Source organism: Apium graveolens, chromosome 10, assembly GCF_009905375.1.
Source record: "Apium graveolens cultivar Ventura chromosome 10, ASM990537v1, whole genome shotgun sequence".
Lineage (NCBI taxonomy): Eukaryota > Viridiplantae > Streptophyta > Magnoliopsida > Apiales > Apiaceae > Apium > Apium graveolens.
In genome coordinates this window covers 8594260-8615410 of record NC_133656.1, presented here as the reverse complement: position 1 = coordinate 8615410, position 21151 = coordinate 8594260, and the positions used below count along the sequence as shown (strand labels likewise).

Below are 21151 nucleotides of genomic sequence, written 5' to 3'. Positions count from 1 at the left end.
ACATAAGCACATAACTCATATAAGCCACGTATCACATAATTTATATAACACATTTCTCGGTTCGTCAAAAGGTTCGATTCGATACGTTTAAAACTGAAATCGGGTCAAAAATATAATTTATTGGTCAAAAATCGACTCAGAAGGATTCGTAAAACAAGCGATCTTTCGAGACAAAAGAATTTGGGTCTCGAAAGTATTTTTACTGGAAGCGGAATATTTTTCTGAGTCTAGAGGCGTTCGTTTCGTATTAAACGGACGAACGGATTATTTATAAAAATATCTTATCCCAACACGTAATTAGGTTTCGCAAAAACAAAAATTTAATTATATAACCTCGTTCAATGTCTCCGATAATCGCAGGTTACGTTCCCGTATTTTCGGAATTAATTTCCCGAAAATCGGGCAGCGTCTCCTTTGTTTATCGGCCTACCCGTCGAACATCCCGACGTCAAAACAGTCACAACCACAAACACTCGCAATTTAAAACCCAATCACCGATTTCAGTCATCGATATCATTCCAAAATTCTCAATTACCAATTAAATACATTTATTAACTATTAGTCGTGTTTTTTTTAGATTTTAATCATATTTTATATTTTAAATTATAGGACTCAGAAATATTCATCATAGTCCACCGTCGGCTCGCCAAGGCTCATTGCCGACGGCAGTAAAAATTCTGTGGTGCCCAATTATTTTGGGTTTCCAACACAAATTTCTACCGATTAAACATACGAAATAATCGAAAATTATTAACTCGAAAATCACAGAATGTTCATAAAAACCCAGTCAATAATCTGAATTACAAATCACACAGCAGTCTAACAATCCAAACCCCGACGGACCCATACACGCGCCCCCAGCACGTGCGGCAGCGGTGACAGGGTCGCCGGAATCAGAATGGAACAGGTAACGAAGCTAGGACTCGGAACCCAGGCATCACAGTATATACACACATGCTTACATATATATACATACGTAATACAACTGGAAGCAAAAGCCACCGGAAGAAAACGATGATGGTGGCCGGAAAATTCAACGGCGGCCGGAGTCTTACCAGGAAGAAACAAGGCTGAGATAATCATAACAAGAAAAAGGGAGAAACCCGATTATACAAAATCGAGAGAGAGCAGGTGCAAATCGCACCATCAGAGAGAAAAACAAAAATTGAAGCCCAAAAAGAAGAGATACAAGGTTGTGTTTCTATTTTATTTTTATTCTAGCAACGAATTAGCAACAGTGCCACGCATCAATTTAATTGCTAAAAACTCGACACGTGCATATAAACATAGACACGTATTAATAAAATGTACTACAGCCCACTTTCTGATTCGCTATTTCGCAATTTATCGAGCTAAGCCGCACATAAAATAAATTCAGAAAATTATCCAAATAGTCTTAAAATTTTCTAAAAATCCCGAAGTTTATAAAAACATAAATTTTGAAATTTTAAAACAATTTCTGAAACACAATTTATACCCGCTTTTAACAATTAAACGATTTCAACGCGCGGGTGAAATTAATTCCAAAATTTCCAAAATACTTTTAAAATTCTCAAAATATTCCAAACTTGAATAAATACTAGTTTAATAATTTTTTTTTGAAGAATTTTGGAATTAAATACGGATTTTACTAATAAATGCGATCAGAAAATCATTTAAGGGTAAATAATCAATAAAATATTGATTTCTCAATTTTAAAAATCCTAAAAATAATTAATAAAATTATGAAGCAATAAAAATGATTTTAGAGGTAATCCACGTATTTATGAAATTAAATCTTGAATAGAATCACCTTTAAATACAAAAACAAAACAACACGACTTCATAACTAATTACACAATTAATCTTCGAATACCAATTATCACATAAAAGTTGTAACAAAATAATACCCAGCTAACTGAACCCATACACATTTTATTTAATAATTCAGAATCACATTTACATATTGGATCCGAAAATAGATTACTTAGTCGCTAAGTAACTATAAAAACGATACAATTAAATACCAGAATTGGATAATCATCAAAACCGAGCTTTTTATAAAACACCATATATGAAAATAATATAAAAATATCCCGTCGGTCGAGAATACGGGTTTTTGTTGATTATCGAAATGATTAGCGTATCAAAAATTTTGCGTCGGGACGCGCATAGGTCAAACCGTAATCCGGATCGAAAAAGTCAAAACACGGAAAATGTCTGGAATTACCAGATTAGGTTAGGAAGGAGTTTTCCGAAGAGTTTCGGGTTGTAAAAACGCAAAAACAGTTGAGGTTGGACGATTCCCGGCTTTATACAATAGTTTTGTAATTATTCAGAAAATAATTAATAAATCCATAAATTATTATTAAATCATCTAACAGTCCAAAAATTACCAGAAAAATATCACAATTATCTATATTTTATTCTGAGCACATAAAAATTAAAATACTCAAATAATTTCACATATAAACACCCAAACACCAATTCCAATATCAGATAATTCACCAAAATTCATATAAAAATCACATAAACAAATCCAAATAATTATAAAATTAATATCTGAAAATATTGGATATTACAATCTACCCTCCTTATAAGGATTCCGTCCTCGGAATCAGCAGAAGAAAGCACTAAGGGTTTTCTAACCAACTTTTCGTTTCCAAATAACCTCAATTTTTCATAATCTCAAATAAATCTTGTATTCCTGGTATAATAACACTTTAACAGAAGCTTCGTCTTGCACCACTGTTCCATCCACATTCTTTGACCAATTCTTCAATATAATTACTTTTTATTGATCGCGAGAAAGAAGAATAGAGAAAAAGATAGAGAAAAGAAATGAAAGAGAGAGAGATAAAGAGAGAAATAAAGAAACAGAGTGACTTCGCTATACACCACTAATATTATAACCGCATCGCAATCCACTGTTGCTCTTGATAATCCCATCACATAACCCTGCTTTGACTTGACCAGGATAACTCAGCTTAACTTGATTGGCATAACTTCGAATGTTTGGATTGATAAAATCATGAAATTTCAAAAAGAAAAGAATCTGATGCCATAACGAGACCAAAATATGAATTTGAGAAAAAGTATTGTTGAAATAAGAGAATAACTGAGAGATCAATATGATCAAACGAACTTGGTATTGCGTGTCCAAATTAAGACACTACTAAAGGTTATTAACCTTCATGTATTCATAACACACACAAGTGATGGCGTCCCATCCAACTCCTATCACACAGACAGGGATACCTTGTGTCCCCTATAGTTAGGGTTGTTCATCTCAGTCAGAATTAAAGAATATCAAAGGAATTCAAAATCAAATGAATAAAACTGAAAAGATTTCAAAGCTAATATTTCTGGAGGAAATGAAATCCAGAGAACAAAATTATGGCACCAAATGAGCAAGTGGTGTCACATCACCAAGAAACTATCCACCAAATAAGAAAAGTGGAAGTTAAATTATCATAACTTGGCAGAGCTATCAAAACCTGAAAAATAGGCTTCATGACAGCCTCTGGCACATTTAAAACACAGTTATGATTGAAAATGAGTGTTAGGGAATATATCCTCTAACAATTACTTCTTTTTGAGAGATGGCAAAAGGAATTATAGAAAGAGAAGGTATTGCCAAAGTCTTAATACTTATCTTCAATTTAAACTCTTCAGTTGACTCGCCATCTGATTCTAGACACTTCTTCATGTTCCACGGATATCGATAATCTTCATCGTCGTCAAATTGTAGTAGCCTCGGAAGATTCCACCACAGAAGTTTGCAGATTCCCGGAGTTCCATCCAGCTGAACACAACCATCTCGAACGAATGCGCCTATCTTAACTTACTCGTTGGCACTATATCCAATAGTCCAACAGGAACTCGATATGAGCTCAAACGTCCTCACATAGCTATACACACTCCTACACACTCTCGTTTCTAGTTTACTATAACCTCAGCTCTGATACCAACCTGTAACGCCCCCAAATCCGGGGTCAGAGGATTTGGTCGTCACTATAAACCTTCAATCCAAATCAACCTGTTTAATCAATAAATAAATGCCAGCGGAAGATATTTATCATTTATGACCCAAACTAATCCAAGATCTTTTAAGGTTACAGTTTTAGAAACAAGAAATCCAAATTCCACAAATAAATTTTTCACGTTCTTTTAAAACTCTTTTCAATAAATTCCAACTCAAAACTAAACCCACTAGTATAACTTCGAAATGAAGTATACTAGGCCCAAATAAAATATACAACAATATATAATATAATATAAACAACTTTACACAATAAAACTTACACTAGTCCGCAAACCCTGGACCAATCACCTTCCAAAAGCTTCTTCTTTGCTTCCTCGAATTACGCAGCTAAACAACGCAAGCTAATCCTCACTGGAGGTTAAATTTAAAAACAAGCAAGTATGAGCGAAGGAAATGCTCAGCAAGATCATTATGACATATATATGGTCTTTTGATATAAAACCGACATCTGCAATAGCGCAGAACATTTAAAAATCAAAATTGTTGATCCAGAAAATTTAGTTAAGGAATCCCAGAATTGATTCCTTCTCTGTATTCAAAATCCTTTTGATATTTTTGAGTGAAAATGCTTCAGCCATACTTTGAATCTTGACGAAAATAAAACTCGTAAAATAGTGTTTACGGAAATATCGTAAACCACAATAACAAGAACCAATGATTATGGATTTAATCATAAACTTTACTCCAAAACCGAACTCTTGAAATTAATACTTATTTTGCTGTCATATCAAATTAGATAATAATACGAACTTTGATGATCACAACCTACCTGCGCTAAAATAGGGAAGTCAATATCAATCATCTGCATTAATACCACCTTTGATATTTAACAACTTAAATATCAACATCAATCAGAATCTGAATCAAAACTGCATTCCACCTTTATTCAAAACCAAAACAGTTGATAAATCATTCCTTATAAGATTATCAAAAGCAATATAATAATTTAGATTGGAATCCTCGAACGACGGTATGTTGCCGCCGGTGATCAGCCGCGGAGCAACACCGGTATGCCGAAGCATATCCAACTAAACAAAGGGGTACCCAAGGCACATATCAGCCTAGCAAGGTGTTATATCTTGTATAACACATAGCTCACACTGGACCGCCGCCACGGCCTCTTACGCAACCATCCAACCTTAAAAATATATTGAAAGGGGTCATAATACTCGACACCCTTATAAAATTTTATTCCCCCATTTACTTGGGCAGGAATACTTGCAAAACCAACTCATTTTTCTCAAAACCCAAAACATTTATAAATCCATTCATTTGATAAGTAAAATCACTTAGCTATTCTGAACATTGAATAGCAGAAGAGTACTTGCATGAACAAAATCATTTAATTCAGCGATATGTAAAACATTTATCTATTCTGAACTGAGAATAGGGAAAACAATACTTATATAAGAAGATTTAAAATAAATATCACTTGAATGATAAGTGATGATAGGGATACTTGCATAATATGATTTGAAATAAACGTCACTTGAACAATAAGTGAAGTCAGGGTACTTGCCTTTGGGTTTTTAGCAGTTAGCACACTCGCAAACACGTATCTATTCTGACATTCTGTCTCAAGACATCACCGTCTTTATTCAACAAATCATTTGGTCTGCTGCTCATGCAGTGCTGCAACCCAAGATTCCATACTATTCAACTCTACTCTTTACCCATTCCATCTGGTCCTGATCGACTTGAGAGATCCGCATCTATAATTAAAATATAGAACTTTAATCGTCTAAACGATAATCACTCGATGAACTACGCGTCAAAAGCCTATCGTCTACCCATACGATAGCCCACACAAAATATAACCGACAAACACAGGACTCTTGATCCACATATGCACATAATTCACATAGCACATAAGCACATAACTCATATAAGCCACGTATCACATAATTTCTATAACACATTTCTTGGTTCGTAAAAAGGTTCGATTCGATACGTTTAAAACTGAAATCGGGTCAAAAATATAATTTATTGGTCAAAAATCAACTCAGAAGGATTCGTAAAACAAGTGATCTTTCGAGACAAAAGAATTTGGGTCTCGAAAGTATTTTTACTGGAAGCGGAATATTTTTCTGAGTCTAGAGGCGTTCGTTTCGTATTAAACGGACGAACGGATTATTTATAAAAATATATTGTCCCAACACGTAATTAGGTTTCGCAAAAACAAAAATTTAATTATATAACCTCGTTCGATGTCTCCGATAATCGCAAGTTACGTTCCCGTATTTTTGGAATTAATTTCCCGAAAATCGGGCAGCGTCTCCTTTGTTTATCGGCCTACCCGTCGAACATCCCGACGTCAAAACAATCACAACCACAAACACTCGCAATTTCAAACCCAATCACCGATTTCAGTCATCGATATCATTCCAAAATTCTCAATTACCAATTAAATACATTTATTAACTATTAGTCGTGCTTTTTTTTAGGTTTTAATCGTATTTTATATTTTAAATTATAGGACTCAGAAATATTCATCATAGTCCACTGTCGGCTCGCCAAGGCTCATTGTCGACGGCTGTAAAAATTCTGTGGTGCCCAATTATTTTGGGTTTCCAACACAAATTTCTACCGATTAAACATACGAAATAATCGAAAATTATTAACTCGAAAATCACAGAATGTTCATAAAAACCCAGTCAATAATCTGAATTACAAATCACACAGCAGTCTAACAATCCAAACCCCGACGGACCCATACACGCGCCCCCAGGACGCGCGGCAGCGGTGACAGGGTCGCCGGAATCAGAATGGAACAGGTAACAAAGCTAGGACTCGGAACCCAGGCATCACAGTATATACACACATGCTTATATATATATACATACGTAATACAACTGGAAGAAAAAGCCACCGGAAGAAAACGATGATGGTGGCCGGAAAATTCAACGGCGGCCGGAGTCTTACCAGGAAGAAACAAGGCTGAGATAATCATAACAAGAAAAAGGGAGAAACCCGATTATACAAAATCGAGAGAGAGCAGGTGCAAATCGCACCATCAGAGAGAAAAACAAAAATTGAAGCCCAAAAAGAAGAGATACAGGGTTGTGTTTCTATTTTATTTTTATTCTAGCAACGAATTAGCAACAACCACGCATCAATTTAATTGCTAAAAACTCGACACGTGCATATAAACATAGACACGTATTAATAAAATGCACTACAACCCACTTTCTGATTCGCTATTTCGTAATTTATCGAGCTAAGCCGCACATAAAATAAATTCAGAAAATTATCCAAATAGTCTTAAAATTTTCTAAAAATCCCGAAGTTTATAAAAACATAAATTTCGAACTTTTAAAACAATTTCTGAAATACAATTTATACCCGCTTTTAACAATTAAACGATTTCAACGCGCGGGTGAAATTAATTCCAAAATTTCCAAAATACTTTTAAAATTCTCAAAATATTCCAAACTTGAATAAATACGAGTTTCATAATTTGTTTTTGAAGAATTTTGGAATTAAATATGGATTTTACTAATAAATGCGATCAGAAAATCATTTAAGGGTAAATAATCAATAAAATATTGATTTCTCAATTTTAAAAATCCTAAAAATAATTAATAAAATTATGAAGCAATAAAAATGATTTTAGAGGTAATCCACGTATTTATGAAATTAAATCTTGAATATAATCACCTTTAAATACAAAAACAAAACAACACGACTTCATAACTAATTACACAATTAATCTTCGAATACCAATTATCACATATGATTGGTAACAAAATAATACCCAGCTAACTGAACCCATACACATTTTATTTAATAATTCAGAATCACATTTACATATTGGATCCGAAAATAGATTACTTAGTCGCTAAGTAACTATAAAAATGATACAATTAAATACCAGAATTGGATAATCATCAAAACCGAGCTTTTTATAAAACACCATATATGAAAATAATATAAAAATATCCCGTCTGTCGAGAATACGGGTTTTTGTTGATTACCGAAATGATTAGCGTATCGAAAATTTTACGCCGAGACGCGCACAGGTCAAACCGTAATCCGGATCGAAAAAGTCAAAACACGGAAAATGTCCGGAATTACCAGGTTAGGTTAGGAAGGAGTTTTCCGAAGAGTTTCGGGTTGTAAAAACGCAAAAACAGTTGAGGTTGGACGATTCCCGGCTTTATACAATAGTTTTGTAATTATTCAGAAAATAATTAATAAATCCATAAATTATTATAAAATCATCTAACAGTCCAAAAATTACCAGAAAAATATCACAATTATCTATATTTTATTCTGAGCACATAAAAATTAAAATACTCAAATAATTTCACATATAAACACCCAAACACCAATTCCAATATCAGATAATTCACCAAAATTCACATAAAAATCACATAAACAAATCCAAATAATTATAAAATTAATATCTGAAAATATGGGATATTACAGAAACACTTAGTTTATGCACATAAAATTATATCTCATGGAGAACTCTTTAATCCACATGAATTAAGAATTTCTCCTTGGAGATCACATAAAAACAAGATGCAAGCATTAAACTGCATCTCCTAAGCATGAAACTTCTTGGAAAGTGTATTATATATTAATGGGTAGTGAAATTACACTAGAATGGCAAGGATTTGTTGAAGAAAAATTGAAGGGGATGGGGAAGGGGGCTTCGGCCGAATGGAAGAAAGATGGGGGGGTGAAAATTTTGAGAGTGAAAATGGTGAGGTTGAGTGGAGTGTAGTTTTGGATTAACTCTCCTCTTTTTGATCATCATGCACCAAGAAATGAGTGGAGTTTAGTATTTATAAGAGTGCCCTTCCCCCAAAGCTAAGCAAAATTGCATGCAAGGTTAGTTTGGTCTTTTGGTGGATAAAAGAGAGTTAGTGGGGTATGAATTGTCTTTTTAGCCCCTTAAGTTGAATGGGAGTGTATTTGCATGCATGGGTATCCATGTAAATTGCTAATTACTAAACAACTAATTTCAAAGATTTACATTTATAAAATAAAATAAAATTTCGAAAATTATAAGAGTTGTACCATAAAATAACTTGGCTTTTTAGAAATTTTATAAGATCAATTTTGTGATTCATGAATGAAATAATTTTAAAAGATAATTTTCCCATGGTAAAGAATATTCTCTATAAATCAAGAATAAGAGCAATTAATAAAACTCTTGCTTTGAAAAATTCATATTTTAAATAAAGCAATTTATAATGCAGCAAATTCCATTCACACAAATGTACAATCAATAAATATATTTATAATCAACTCTAATATTATACAGAGTTCACAAATAATATTACACAAAATGCCGGTCGTAACATCCTCTCCCCCTTAAAGGATTATGTCCTCAGAATCTAAGAGAACAGATGAGGATACCGGGAACGCATATCAGACTCTAACTCCCAAGTTGACTCTTCGACCTTGGGGTTCCTCCAAAGTACTTTTACTAACTTTACCGACTTATTTCTAAGACTCTTTGCTTGCCAGTCGAGTATTTTGACAGGTTGCTCCATATACGACAAGTTTGCCTGAATTTCTATAGGCTCATACTCTATTATATGATTGACATCCGGGTTATACTTTTTAAGCAAAGACACATGAAAGACATTATGAACATCCTGATACTGCGGAGGCAACGCTAACTCGTAAGCCACTTTCCCTACTTAATTCAAAATCTCAAAAGGACCTATATATCTAGGTGCTAATTTGCCTTTCTTTCCAAATCTAGTCAACCCTTTCCACGGTGACACTTTTAACAATACGCCTTCGCCGACTTGAAAACTCACATCCTTTCGAGCAGGATCTGCGTACTTCCTTTGCTGGTCTTGAGAAATAAGCAATCTTTTCTGGATCAGTTTGACTGTCTCCCTCATCTGTTGGACCAGTTTGGGACCTAGAATCTTTCATTCTCCAACTTCATCCCAATTCGTTGGCGGTCTGCACTTTCTTCCATACAATGCTTCGTATGGTGGAATGCCAATGCTGGTGTGATAGTTGTTCTTATAGGAGAATTCCACCAATGGCAAGTGGTCGTCCGAACTTCCTGCAAAATCAATCGCACAGCTACGCAACATGTCTTCAATTATTTAAATTGTCTTCTCGCTTTGACCATCAGTCTGCAGATGATACGTCGTACTCATGTTTAACTTTGTGCCAATACTTTCTTGGAATTGCTTCCAGAATCTCGAGTTAAATTATGGATCTCTATCCGAAACTATTGATACAGGCCATGTTGTAATACGATTTCACGCACATACAGGTGGACCAATCTGTCCAAAGAAGACCTCTCGTTAATTGGAAGAAAATGTACCGACTTCGTAAGGCGATCAACTATAACCCATATAGCGTCATGTTCGGATATCGTTCGTGGTAATCCTACTATAAAGTCCATGGCAATGTTTTCCCACTTTCATTCTGGAATCTTTAAAGGCTGAATTAATCCACTTGGTCATTGATGTTCTGCCTTCACTTTCTGACAAGTATAGCACCTCGCAACCCATTCTGCTACTTCTCGCTTCATATTTCGCCACCAAAAATTCGGCTTCAAGTCCTGGTACATCTTGGTGCTTCCCGGATGGATTGAAAATCTAGAATTATGAGCTTCTTGCAATATCTCATTCTTCAATTTAGTCACATGAGGAATCCAAATTCTTGAGGAAAACCTTAATATACCTTGCTCATCCTTTTGAGTACAAATCTCTTCTCCGGTCAGTTGATTATTCTCCTGTTTCATCACTTCTTCCTGACATTTATTTATCTTTTCCAACAATGATGGCTGAAAAGTCATAGTACGAAAAATCTCCTCAGCTTTTCCGCAAATACACAGTTCTAATTCAAATCTCCTGATTTCTCTAGATAATTCCTTTGATACCGCTGCCATATTCAACCTCTCTTTCCTACTCAAAACATCAGCTACCACATTCGCTTTTCCCGGATGATAATTTATCGAGCAATCGTAGTCCTTAATTAATTCCAACCATCTCCTTTGCCTCATCTTGAGCTCCTTCTGAGTGAAAATATACTTCAAACTCTTGTGATCTGTGTAGATCTCACGCCTTTCTCCGTAAAGGTAATGTCTCCAAATCTTAAGTGCAGCTGCTAATTCCAAGTCATGTGTAGGATACTTCAATTCATCTGGTTTTAACTGTCTTGATGCATACGCAATAACCTTGTTGTGTTGCATTAGCACGCAACCCAGACCCTTATGTGAAGCATCACTGAAAATCACAAAGTCTCCTTGATCGTCTGGTAATGCTAGTACCGGAGCTGTAACCATCCTCTGTTTCAATTCTTGAAAACTACATTCACATTCTGCATTACATTCAAATTTCTGATTCTTCCTAGTCAACTTAGTCAATGACGTGGCGATTTTTGAGAAATCTTTAACAAACCTTATATAATATCCCGCCAATCCTAGAAAATTTCATACTTCTGTAGGTGTCTTTGGTCTCTCACAACTCATAATTGCCTCAATCTTTGCCGGATTCACTTTGACTCCTTCACTTCCAATAACAGGTCCCAAAAATTGAACATCCTTTAACCAAAACTCACACCTAGAAAACTAACCATAGATGCTGCATATGTTCTTCTTCTGACCTTGAATATATAAGAATATCATCAATGAATACCACTACGAACTTGTCCAAATAATTTTTAAATACCCGATTCATCAAATCTATAAATGTTGCGGGAGCATTATTCAACCCAAAAGGCATTACTAAGAATTCATAATGTCTATATCTTTTCCTGAATGCTGTCTTCGGAATGTCATTTTCTTTGATCTTCAGTTGATGGTATCCTGATCTTAAATCAATCTTAGGAAAGCACTTAGCGTCTTTCAGCTGATCAAATAAATCATCTATCCTTGGTAACGGGTATCGGTTCTTAATCGTCATCTTATTCAATTCTCGGTAGTCTATACATAACCTCATGCTTCCATCCTTCTTCTTTACAAACAAAACAGGTGCTCCCCATGGCGACGTACTAGGCCGTATTACTCCTTTGTCCAACAATTCCTGTAGCTGGCTTGCCAACTCTTTCATTTCTACCGGTGCCATTCTATAAAGTGCCTTCGAAACTGGTTCCGTGCCTGGAACAAGGTTGATTTCAAACTCAATTTGTCGATCGGGCGCTAAACCTGGTTGTTCATCTGGAAACACATCTGGAAATTCGTTGACTACATGAATATCTTCTATGCTGACGCTCTCTCTTTCTGAATCTACTACAGAGGCTAGGAACGATTCGCAACCTCTCCTAAGTAATTTCTTAGCCTGGACGATTGTAAGAAACAGTCGTTCTTGCCTCTGACCCTTAAATACCACTTTCTCTCCAATATCTGTCTTTAAATATACTTTCTTAGATTAACAATATATCTGGGCGTTATTCTTCCCTAACCAATCCAAGCCTAAGATTATATCAAACTCCCCTAACTTGAAAAGTATCAAGTCTGTAAAAATTTATGCCCCAAAATATCAATCTCACACTTAGCACAAAATTGACTCACAGGAATCTTCTCATGGTTCGCAATTACCACATCTATTACCTCGTTCAGGGTCATTTTATCACATTTAAGTTTATCAACGAAAGTTTCTGATATAAAAGATCTAGTAGCTCCAGAATCAATCAATACCTTAGCTTCAACATTATTCATTAAAAGTTTACCTGCTATCACCTCAGAATTCTAAACAACGTCCTTCATCTTTAAATCAAATGTCCTTGATGTTGCTTGCGGAGTTGCGATAGATGGTGGAGGTAATGCCAATACCTCAGCTGACATATATGCACTAGTACTTGCCACGTTCATCAAAGCCTTGACTGGTCCAGTTGACTTGCATTCCCTAGCTATATGTCCAGTTTTTCCACAATTATAGCACGTAACTCCCGGCTTCAGTACCATACACTCATTAGCCAAATGTCCCTTCTGATTGCATCTATAGCATGTCATGTTCAACTTATTACACACTCCTGGTTGTCTTTTTCCACAATGCTTGCACTCTGGTCTCTGGAATCTATTTTCTCCAACTTGTCCTTGGCTTGACTGGTTGTCCCCCTTAGAATCTTGTCTCTTGTTCAAATTTCCCTTCTTCTGAAAATTTCCGCCTTTGTGGAATCTAATCCTTTTCACAATCCTGTCTTATGAGCTTCCGGCTTCAGACTTCTCTCCATAAAATGGAACCTTTCTCTTCTTGATATCCTTTTCTTTCCTTGACTGTATCCCATTACTCTCAATCAGAGAAGCCTTCTGTACTACTCCAGCATAAGTATCAATCTCAAACATAGCCACTCTATCTCTGATCCAAGGCTCTAATACTTGCTGGAATCTCTTTGCTTTCTCTTCCTCAGTGCTGGTATACTTCGTTACAAACCTTGACAGCTCCGTAAACTTCTTCTCGTATTCCAATACAGACATACTTCCTTGTATTAATTCAAGAAATTTAAGCTCCATCTGATTCTGCATGTACTTAGGGTAATACTTTTCCAGGAATAACCTCTTAAACCTTTCCCAAGAAATCGGCTGATTTGTCTCGATAGCTTTCACTGAATCCCACCAATAGATGACCTACCCTTTCAGAAAATAAGTAGCATATGGCATCTTCTGATCTTCTCCCAACTGAACCAATTCAAAAGCTCTTTCCATTTCCCTAATCCATGTATTAGCTATTACTGGATCGGTGGTATCATAAAATGCAGGTGGATTCACATTCTGAAAAGCTTTAAAAGTAACAATTTATCGAGGTGGTACTGGGGGATCAGGTGGTTGGTGTGGTTCACGGTTATCTTGGTTTTCGAATTATTGTTGAAGAGTTAGTTGTTGTTGAGCTATAGAGTTTGTTCGTTGTTGTAAGGTTTCCAGTAATCAAAGAATATTAGGATATATGGTGGAAGTTGTTATCGGGTTTTTTTAGGTGGCATGATCCTGAAATAAAAGTTATATCAAAACCGGTATGAAAAATATAGATAATTCAAGGTTAAGGTGTCGCAAGCATAATATTCATTCAATCGGGTTTCAAATTAAACAATAAGGGTGATGCATATAAAGGCATAATAACAATTGAAATCAAATAGAACGATAGTGCATAATTATTGAAATTAAGGTCATGGTATATCAAGATCGGAATAGAGTCTGATTCTAAGGACAACATGCTTAGTTAAAGAAATCAATAGGGAATTCTACAAGGTCCAACAATACAACAACATGAAAAGTAGATAATAGAAAGAACTAAGGCTCCACTCCATCAGAACGGGGTCCGGTAGTCTTCTCTTCACGAAGCGTCTTCACAATACACTGGATCTCGTCCGCAATCATCTGGATAGTATACTGGTTGGTACGGTCTCGGTGTGATGGCATCTCATCAAGCTTAGTGTTAACGTACTGAACCAAGGTCTCAAGTCTCGCAGTCATCTGCTCCTTAGGCTTCCCTCCATAATTTATGCTGTACGAATACACGTTCTTCAATCGCTCTAACAGTTGATCATACTTTCCCTGAAGCCTGTCGAACTCACGCCTCAACTCAGCATATACGGAGAAAGCAATTGTGTCAAACAGTTCAGAAGATGATGAGCAATGCGCCCTTTGCTGCCAAACAATGCATATATATATAAGAGAATTAGTAGAGAACGACTCGAATATCCTATACCTACACTCTCGTATAATATTCTATAAACCTATATACATATATAACCTATTTGGGCTGTCCAGGGACTCTAAACCGTAGCTCTGATACCAAAACCTGTCACGCCCCGACTTAATAATAGATATTATACAACTTATTACAATAGTTAACAAAAGGAAGTAAATACATCCGAATCCAAGATCTTACAGTTTAGGGTTTGGAACAACCCAACACTATTAACTATTACAACCTGATTTTAATATCGAGTCCTCATACAAAATGATCACTAATCTACCTGAGCTCGAACATACGAATCGGTATCACAAGTCTTACGTGCTTTCTGCTTGAATCTAACCATATCTGCTAACTGAAATATCAGGGAAAGCAAGTAGTGAGCCAAATGCTCAACAAGTACTATAATATACATAAACAAGAATAAAAAATAACAAAGGAAATGAAAGATTCATCAATATAATATCAAGAGATAAACTTTCAGGGTGATGGCATCTTTTACTTGTAATAAAATAATTCAAAACCATTTCTTTATCAAAAACCATTTTATGACGCTACGGATTACATCCGGTGATCAGCCGCGAAGTAATCCCAAACCTCGTTGGGTTCTAGAACATTAATGGGATCCCTAGGCAACCTTTAAGCCTACAAATTAAGAGCAGAAAGGACTTGCGTCTAAGTCCAAATCCACTATTTAAAGAAAATTTTTGTCCCCCTTTGGGACTGGAAATCCAAATTTTAACTCTTTCATTTTAAAACAAATTTATTTGATGCCAAGTGATGGTTAAACTATTGAACAATGAACATCTTTATCAAGGGTTCTAGATCAACTTTAAAGCCATGATCAACTAGACTAATACGTTATCAAATGGAATCGCAAAGATTCTATTCACAAGGAATCTGACAATGAGGTTTCACAGGGTTGTTGGATAGTATAAAGGAACTAAGCCAAACTAGGTTCATGGTAATAGTTCCAGATATGACATAGGTATTAAAATATAAAGAAGGTGAGCATCAGATCAAAGTATAATAGGGTATCATGTTTTAGGGGTAAGAATAGGTTTATCAAGCAATCATGAAAGACTTTAAGGAACAATTGACTTTTAGGTATCAAGATAAGGTTACTGAGTATAACTTGCACAGGGCTCAATATTACAATTACTTTGGTATATTAGCATGGTATGACTTTTGAATTACTTGCATAGAAATCTCCAAGCAAAGTTAAACAACTTGCAATAGATACTTGAGGGTTCATGGCATTTTCATATAATACGAAAGATAGATTTGAAACCACTAGGATCAGATATTCATATATATCAAGGTGAATTAGAATACTCACATCATATATATAAAAGCTGGGCTAACACCCACTTACAGTGTAAACAAAAAGGTAGGTTGAAACACTTGCATAATATAAGTTTTCAAGGGAATGACACTTACCTTGAGAGGCTTGACTACACACGACTTGTCTTGGGAGCGATGGGAGCACTACTCGACCTTGATGGCAAGCTTCCTATCTTTACTCGATCCTATAAAATAATAAGAATCCCTCATTACTATGGACTTTTATGATACCAAATAATCCTAATACTAAATGCACAAATTGACTCCAAGTAACGCTTAGTGTCTTATATTGTGTAAGACACTAAGTTAACACATAATACCATGCACATATACATATAGTAGCACCTTGGAGAACATAACACAGATAGGTATACTCATACTATTATTTAGACTTGGTGCTTTATTCGGGACTTGAATGATCTCACTTTTAAATCTCCATAATTCCACTTGCGACACCCTACTAAACTAGTCTCGACTCTTGAAGAGCCTACACTTGGTGATTCCAATTCTCTTAGCCAAAACCTTGGCCTAACACTCTACTGACCTATATCTAAATGCAAACACTAGGGCTCACTTATGCCTCACTCATAGGGTCCAAAAAATTAAACGCTAAAAGAAAGCGTTCTCACTTGCTCACTTATGGCGACACCTTAGGAGACTCTCGGTTTTTGACACCACTAAAGCTCGAATAATCCTAACCAAAACTGACCTACTGGATTCTTAAGTCTATAAGCTAACTTGTGCACTTGAAATGACACTAAGGGCCTTCCTAGATTTTCTCGGGCCTAACCTCAAAGTTGACACAACTCTAAATGGGTGTCCTAAAAACTGCCCTATTTTGGACTAACTTAAACTCATTGGTTCTAACTCTAAACCTCCATGGTTCAACTTGAAACTCTTCCTTAAACTCAAACTGTCCCCGATTCTGGCAGAATCTAAGTTTTGGTGTGTGCACCTCACTAAATGGTTGAGTTTCTCTAAGTTATGGCTTCTGGACTCAACTACAACCCAAGTACTAACTCTCCGTGGCTTGGGCCTAACAAGGCCTAAGAAATGCCCATTCAAAATCAACACACAACTCACATGCAAATCTGAAAAAAAAAATCAGGGTTTTATCCTAGCCTTTCCACCTTAACTCCCACTTCAAAACCACGAATTAAATCTCAACCAAGGCAACTTTACTTCTATAAGACTCTAAACTAATGCCTCAAACAAGAATGGAGATCATTCATGCCCTATAGCACCAACATGCAAACTAAAACTTAACATGCAACTCACAATGATCACAAAAACAAGTTCCACTAAACAATGGGATTATTAGCTCATAAATTCAACTTAAAATACTAAATTATTTCAAGGGATCATGCACACTATCTTTTAACAACTAAGATCAAGCATGATATCAAGGAAACAATTTGTTTTTAGCCTATATAGGTCGAATTTAATCACAAACCAAACATGCATGTATATTGTCGAAAAAGGGAGCATATATAGCTTGATCATTCTTGAAAATAATGCCCTATCTCTAACATGCAAAGTAAAACATGGCATTACAACTAGAGATCAGTATCATGCAAGTGTTTTAAGGAGTTTTAATCAAGGAAACACTTAGTTTATGCACATAAAATTATATCTCATGGAGAACTCTTTAATCCACATGAATTAAGAGTTTCTCCTTGGAGATCAAATAAAAACAAGACATGCAAGCATTAAACTTCATCTCCTAAGCATGGAACTTCTTGGAAAGTGTATTATATATTTATGGGTAGTGAAATTACATTAGAATGACAAGGATTTGTTGAAGAAAAACTGAAGGAGATGGGGGGAAGGGGTCTTCGGCTGAATGGAAGAAAGAGGGGGGGAGAAAATTTTGAGAGTGAAAATGGTGAGGTTGAGTGGAGTGTAGTTTTGGATTAACTCTCCTCTTTTTGATCATCATGCACCAAGAAATGAGTGGAGTTTAGTATTTATAAGAGTGCCCTTCCCCCAAAGCTAAGCAAAATTGCATGCAAGGTTAGTTTGGTCTTTTGGTGGATAAATGAGAGTTAGTGGGGTATGAATTGTCTTTTTAGCCTTTAAGTTGAATGGGAGCGTATTTGCATGCATGGGTATCCATGTAAATTGCTAATTACTAAACAACTAATTTCAAAGATTTACTTTTTTAAAATAAAATAAAATTTCAAAAATTATAAAAGTTGTACCATAAAATAACTTGGGTTTTTAGAAATTTTATGAGATCAATTTTGTGATTTGTGAATGAAATAATTTTAAAAGATAATTTTCTCATGGTAAAGAATATTATCTATAAATCAAGAATAAGAACAATTAATAAAACTCTCGCTTTAAAAAATTTATATTTTAAATAAAGGAATTTATAATGCAGCAAATTCCATTCACACAAATGTACAATCAATAAGTATATTTATAATCGACTCTAATATTATACAGAGTTCGCAAATAATATTACACAAAATACCGGTCGTAACATATCTCTAGATTATGATTATAATGAGAAAAGTTTTCAAATGTTTGTTGTGATATAATTGTTTAAAAGAGATATGTATAAATGATTGTGAAAACTGGATAAAAACGGATCAGATATTGGATGGTTGTGTAAGAGGCCGTAACGGCCCAGCAGGTTTGCGTAAGAGGCTAAGTCGGTTGCGCGCCCTATTTAAACCACTTAGTCCAGCATGACAGAGATCTAGCTAGTCTCTGAGTTCCGGAACAGGTTGTGGTGGAATAGACTGATCAGCTGTCCCTAGGATTCGTCCAATTATATATCTGATTTTGGTTTAGTGGTTCCCGTAACAGAACAAACAGTTTTGTGGTCCCCGTAACGGGACATATGATTTATGGTTCCTGTAATGGGACGGTGTTTTTGGAAAGGAAAATAGCATGCTAAAATTGACTCTAGTATTTTTACACAGCACACCACGGCTGATATTGTTTTTCAGAGCATGCTAGTTTTGATATCCAGTTTATACCTGTTTTACTTGTTTTCATAAATGAGTTATGATATATGTTCCTATACTGTTTTTATATACACTATTTTACTTGTTATTCATATAGTGGTATTGTTGAGCAATTGATTACTCACCCTTGTAGCTTGTTTTGTATTTGCAGATGTCTAGAAGACCAGGGCAGAATAGAGTGTCAGCACCCTCCGGTCCCGGCACTTCTGAGGTAGTTTATATCAGACCCTGAGGTCTGATGAGTTATTGTAATAAGTTAGAATGTCGGGTTATGGAACAAATTAGTTGTAATGTTGTAACCTAAATAATACTTGAACTTGTATCGGATCCTGGTTTGGGGTCGTGTATATTTAATAATGTTTTATTAGTAGTTTATATTCGTGGTTTGTTATATTTTGATGACTTCAGCCCCTGACCCCGGGGTTGAGGCCATCACAACGGGTATTTCTTCTGTAAGGCATTTTCTATAAAGAATCAAATAACTTATTTAGCCTTTAATGCAAATCCTTTTTATGAAAATATTTTGTAAAACAAAAATATGTCTTTTTGAAAACATTTTTAATGGTTGAACTAAGTAAATTGCCTGCTTCTTTACAAAATGTAAACAGTTAAGGGAAAGGGTACATGTTATCACAAGAGTTTATAACTGGTGCAGTAAGTAAAGTAAGATAAAACAGGTGCAATAATGTAAATGGTAATGCTGAAAAATGAAAGGTACTGATATATATATATATATCAAAGCTTGGTAGTACAAGCGTGAAAACGTTTCAGCAAAGGCAAAAGGTATAACAGGCCAATCCACTAGCCAGAAAGTCTAGTCTATATATATATATATATATATATACAAACTAAAAGTCGGATGATGCACACCACACACTAATATACATATAACCACTACCACAACATCTCTATGGTCTAGCTTCAGGGAAACTCTGGTCCACCAAGCCTCGCAAGATCCTCTAACACCTCTTTGGCCCACCCCAGAAGAGCACCTGGGGCCGCATACTCACAAGTAGCTCCATGCAGTCTAGCCTCATATACCCTTCAGGTCACATGAATCTCATCCCGAAGCTCCCTCGTACTCCTGTCAACATCTATGATCTTCACAATGTGTTGTAGCTCGTGAATCTGTGCCAACGGGGCCTCTCGCTCCAGAAAAATAGCCTTATACTGATGGTATGGAATACGGTGTGGAGTAAACTAGAAAGATGCACCTGTAACCGAATATCCAGTAGGGTCAGAATCAGCAGGTGAGGGTCGTCGAATAGGTGGTCTCATACCAGGGGGTGGAATAGCTCGAAGTGGTGCAGCCATCACAATAGGAGGTACTATGGCTAACACTGGTGGAAGAGCAGGGCGCAGCTCAGATGACGGTCCTTTAACTAAAAGCTCTGAATGATCAGATGGTACAGGAATAAAGGAATTTACCATCGTTGTAATCTGAAAATCAACTCACAGTATAAGAATTTCGTATCACAACACGAATCATACCAAAACCTACTATACAGTCACACTCAACCTCTCGACGTCCTGTCTTTCTATTTCTTAATCATAATCCTAACCCTCTACCCATCCCCGACAGTCTAGGCATGTGTCAATGACTTATAACTTGTAGCCCTGATACCAAACCTGTGACGCCCTCCAAACATGGGTTAGATGTTTCGGGTTTACAACACACGCACACTTTAAGAAACCTGTTTATGAAAATAATATATGCAATGACCCTACTTACCATAACCATGGATCGCAAAAGGTTAAAGTATGCACATAATCCATAACCTTATTTATATTAAAAATGCACCAAATCCAAACTAGTTTAAGTTACAATTGAAAATAAAACATTCTTACAAACTTTCAGACTTAAAACAAAAACAAAAGTCTTTCGCTAGCTTATTCCGTCTCAAACTGGAATCCTAGCTCGCACACTTGTCTGGGGATCCTCGCTACCAACAGTTTCCTTTTTAACTGGAGAAAAATATAAACAGATTCGCAAGAGTGAGCTAACTAGCTCAGCAATCCACAGTGATAGTACTGAGATTAAACAATGATCAACTGAAATGATATAAGGAATCAAGTTTCTTGATAAGCAATGATTAGAAATCAATATTCACTTTTATTTTAAAAACCAAGGTTAGGTTGTTGATCAGTCAGGCACTAACCCCGAGCAAGTTACACAGCTCTGCTCTATATAT

At 35.7% G+C, this 21151-nt stretch overlaps 1 pseudogene; it reads right to left on the bottom strand.

Annotated features, from left to right (window-relative positions):
* LOC141690400 (uncharacterized) overlaps positions 1 to 20390 on the bottom strand; it is a 110136-nt pseudogene extending 89746 nt beyond the window's left edge.
* Between the last annotated feature and the right edge of the window lie 761 nt (positions 20391 to 21151).